The sequence below is a fragment of the Triticum urartu genome, chromosome 2 (genome assembly GCF_003073215.2).
Source record: "Triticum urartu cultivar G1812 chromosome 2, Tu2.1, whole genome shotgun sequence".
Lineage (NCBI taxonomy): Eukaryota > Viridiplantae > Streptophyta > Magnoliopsida > Poales > Poaceae > Triticum > Triticum urartu.
Window position 1 is genome coordinate 198,829,089 of NC_053023.1, and position 4,997 is coordinate 198,834,085.

Here is a 4,997-nt window from a genome sequence, read left to right on the forward strand (position 1 = left end):
AATATTAGATTCCAATTTCCGTTAAGGAAAGGCATGGAACACTTTCCTAGGAATAAAATTAAACTACCTTATGAATCTATTATGAGAACCACTTATGGATTGCATACCAAAGATGACAATACCTAGATCTATTCTTGCTTTTATGCCTAGCTAGGGGCATTAAATGATAGCGTTTGTTGGGAGGCAACCAAATTTTATTTTTGTTCTTTACTTTTTGCTCCTGTTTAGTAATAAATTATTTATCTAGCCTCTGTTATGATTGTGTTTTTATGTTTTAATTAGTGTTTGTGCCAAGTAAAGCCTTTAGGATCTTCTTGGGTGATTGCTGTTTGATCTTGCTGATAAAAACAGAAAGTACGCCTCACGAAAATAATTTTAATTTTTTACCAGAGAGCGTTAAAATTCCAATTCCAGCTGCAGTAGATCAATATACAAATTTTCCTGGTCATCCTAATTTTTCAGAATTTGTGCAGTTACATAAGTATTCGAAACCTAGAGATTGCTACAGACTGTTCTATTTTTGGCAGATTCTGTTTTTTCGCGTGGTGTTTGCTTATTTTGATGCATCTATGGCTAGTATTGGGGGGTATGAACCATAGAGAAGTTGGAATACAATAGCTTTAACACCAATATTAATAAATAATGAGTTAATTACAATACCTTAAAGTGGTGGTTTATTTTCTTATACTAACTAGCTCACGAGATTTCTGTTGAGTTTTGTGTTGTGAAGTTTTCAAGTTTTTGGCTAAAGATTTGATGGATTTTGGAACAAGGAGTGGCAAGAGCCTAAGCTTGGGGATTCACAAGGCACCCCAAGGTAAAATTCAAGGACAACCAAAAGCCTAATCTTGGGGATGCCCCGGAAGGCATCCCCTCTTTCTCTTCATCTATCGGTAACTTTACTTGAGGCTATATTTTTATTCACCACATGATATGTGTTTTGCTTGGAGCGTCTTGTATGATTTGAATCTTTGCTTTTTAGTTTACCACAATCATCATTGCTGTACACACCTTCTGGGAGAGACACGCATGAATCGGAATTTATTAGAATACTCTATATGCTTCACTTATATTTTTGAGCTATACAATTTTGCTCTAGTGATTCACTTATATCTTTTTAGAGCACGGTGGTGGTTTTATTTTATAGAAATTATTGATCTATCATGCTTCACTTTTATTATTTTTAGAGTCTTTTAGAACAACATGGTAATTTGTTTTGGTTATAAAATTAGTCTTAATATAATGGGCATCCAAGTTGGGTATAATAAAAAACTGCATATAAGATGCATTGAATAGTTGGAGAAGTTTGATACTTGATGATTGTTTTCAGACATGAGGATGGTGATATTAGATTCATGCTAGTGGGGTAATTGTGAATTTGAGAAATACTTGTGTTGAGGTTTGCAAGTCCTGTAGCATGCACGTATGGTAACCGTTGTATAACAAATTTGAAGCATGAGGTATTTTTTGATTGTCTTCCTTATGAGTGGCGGTTGGGGACCACCGATGGTCTTTTCCTACGAATCTACCCCCTAGGAGCATGCGCGTAGTGCTTGGTTTTTGATGACTTGTAGATTTTTGCAATAAGTATGTGAGTTCTTTATGACTAATGTTGATTCCATGGATTATATGCACTCTCACCCTTCTACCATTGCTAGCCTCTCTAGTACTGCACAACTTTCGCCTGTACCATAAACCCACCATTTACCTTCCTCAAAACAACCACCATACCTACCTATTATGGCATTTCCATAGCCATTCCGAGATATATTTCCATGCAACTTTCCACCGTTCCGTTTATTATGACACGATCCATCATTGTCATATTGCCTTGCATGATAATGTAGTTTACATCGTATTTGTGGCACAGCCATCATTCATAATTTTTCATGCATGTCACTCTTCATTCATTGCACATCCCGGTACACCGCCGGAGGCACGCATATAGTCATATTTTTGTTCTAAGTATCGAGTTGTAATCTTTGAGTTGTAAATAAATAGAAGTGTGATAATCATCATTATTAGAGCATTGTCCCATGTGAGGAAAAAAAGAGAAAGACCAAAAAAAGAGAAGGTCCAAAAAAAGAGAAAGAAAAAAATCAGAGAAAAAGAGAGAACAGACAATGCTACTATCCTTTTTCCACATTTGTGCTTCAAAGTAGCACCATGATCTTCATGATAGAGAGTCTCTTATTTTGTCACTTTCATATACTAGTGGGAAATTTCATTATGGAACTTGGCTTGTATATTCCAACGATGGCCTTCCTCAAATGCCCTAGGTCTTCATGAGCAAGCAAGTTGGATGCACACCCACTTAGTTTCTTTTGTTGAGCTTTCATACATTTATAGCTCTAGTGCATCCGTTACATGGCAATCCCTACTCACTCACATTGACATCTATTGATGGCCATCTCCATAGCCCATTGATACGCCTAGTTGATGTGAAACCATCTTCCTCCTTTTTGTCCTCTCCACAACCACCACTCTATTCCACCTATAGTGCTATGTCCATGGCTCGCGCTCATGTATTGTGTGAAAGTTGAAAAGGTTTGAGATTACTAAAGTATGAAACAATTGCTTCACTTGTCATCGGAGTTGTGCATGATTTGTGTATTTTGTGTGTCGAAGATGGAGCATGACCAAACTATATGATTTTGTAGGGATGAGCTTTCTTTGACCATGTTATTTTGGGAGGAAATAATTACTTTGTTAGTATGCTTGAAGTATTATTATTTTTATGTTAATATTAAACTTTTGTCTTGAATCTTTCAGATCTGAACATTCATACCACAATAAAGAGAATTACATTGACAAATATGTTAGGTAGCATTCCACATCAAAAATTCTGTATTTATCATTTACCTACTCGAGGACGAGCGGGAATTAAACTTGGGGATCCAACGTGTCCATAATTTTTGATTGTTCCATGATATTATATGATCTATTTTGGATGTTTAATGGGCTTTAATATGCTCTTTTATATTATTTTTGGGACTAGCCTATTAACCGGAGGCCCGGTGCCAGTGTCTATTTTTTTGCCTATTTTAGTGTTTCACGGGAAAGGAATACCAAACGGAATCCAAACAGAATGAAACCTTCGGGATGATCTTTCTTGGACCGAAAGCAAACCTGGAGACTTGGAGTGATAGTCTGGAACTCCGTGAGGTGGCCACGAGATAGGAGGGCGCGCCGAAGGGGGGTAGGAGCTCCCCACCCTCGTGGGCCCCACGGAGCTCCACCGACGTACTTCTTTCCCCTATATATACTCTTATACCCTAAAGACATCAAGGGGAGCCATGAGACCACTTTTCCACCGCCGCAACCTTCTATACCCGTGAGATCCCATCTTGGGGCATTTTCTGGTGATATGCTGGAGGGGGAATCAATCACGGAGGGCTTCTACATCGACACCATAGCCTCACTGATGAAGCGTGAGTAGTTTACCACAGACCTTCAGGTCCATAGTTATTAGCTAGATGGCTTCTTCTCTCTCTTTGATCTTCAATACAAAGTTCTCCTTGGTGTTCTTGAAGATCTATTCGATGTAATACTCTTTTGTGGTGTGTTCTCCGAGATCAGATGAATTGTGGTTTTATGAACTTGATTATCTATGCATATTATTCGGTTCTTCTATGAATTCTTATATGCATGATTTGATATCTTTGCGAGTCTCTTTGAATTATCAGTTTAGTTTGGCCTACTAGATTGATCTTTCTTGCAATGGGGGAAGTGCTTAGCTTTGGGTTCAATCTTGCGGTGTCCTTTCCCAGTGACAGCAGGGGCAGCAAGGCACATATTGTAGTGTTGCCATTAAGGATAAAAAGATGGGGTTTATATCATATTGCTTGAGTTTATCCCTCTACATCATGTCATCTTGCTTAAAGCGTTACTATGTTCTTATGAACTTAATACTCTAGATGCATGCTGGATAGCAGTTGATGTGTGGAGTAATAGTAGTAGATGCAGAATCATTTCGATCTACTTGACATGGACGTGATGCCTATATTCATGATCATTGCCTTAGAAACATGGATAGAATTTCTCTTGATGTTGATTCTTTGAAACTTAGATCTATTCCACCCAGCATGATATCAGTAAGTCTCTCAAAGCTATGATAATTTCCATTGATGAATGCAAAGAAAGAACTACTAAGATGCGTGCTGAAAAAGATTGGTTTATAAAAGCATGTTCTTCTAGTTTTGTAAAAATAATGATGAAGATCTGAAAGTGATTGATGTGACTCCTATTGAATCTTTGTTTTCCAATATAAATCTTGATAAATGTTGGACTGGAGATGAGTCAACTTTAGTTAGAAGGCATCCCAATGATTCAGAGTTTTTAGATCTTGATGGAAAAAATGATAAAAGTGGGATTGGAGAGGTCAAAACTTTAGGTAGCAATGAACCCACTCTGTTGGGTTTCAAGGGATTTAATTATGATAATTGTTCTTTAATAGATTGTATTTCCTTGTTGTAATCCATGTTGAATTCTCCTCATTCTTATAATCAAAACAAAGCTTCTAGTAAACATATCATTGATGCTATGATGCAATCCTTTGAAGAAAAGCTTGAATTGGAAGTTTCTATCCCTAGAAAAATTTATGATAAGTGGGAGCCTACTATTAAGATTAAGATTAAAGATTATGAGTGACATGCTTTGTGTTATTTGGGTGCTAGTGTTTCCACGATTCCAAAAACTCTTTGTGATGTGCTAGGTTTCCATGAATTTGATGATTGTTCCTTAAATTTGCATCTTGCGGATTCCACTATTAAGAAACCTATGGGAAGGATTAATGATGTTCTTATTGTTGCAAATAAGAATTATGTGCCCGTAGATTTCATTGTTCTTGACATAGATTGCAATCCTACATGTCCTATTATTCTTGGTAGACCTTTCCTTACAATGATTAGTGCAATTATTGATATGAAAGAAGGAAACCTTAGATTTAATTTTCTATTAAGGAAAGGCATGGAACACTTCCCAAGAAATAGAATTAA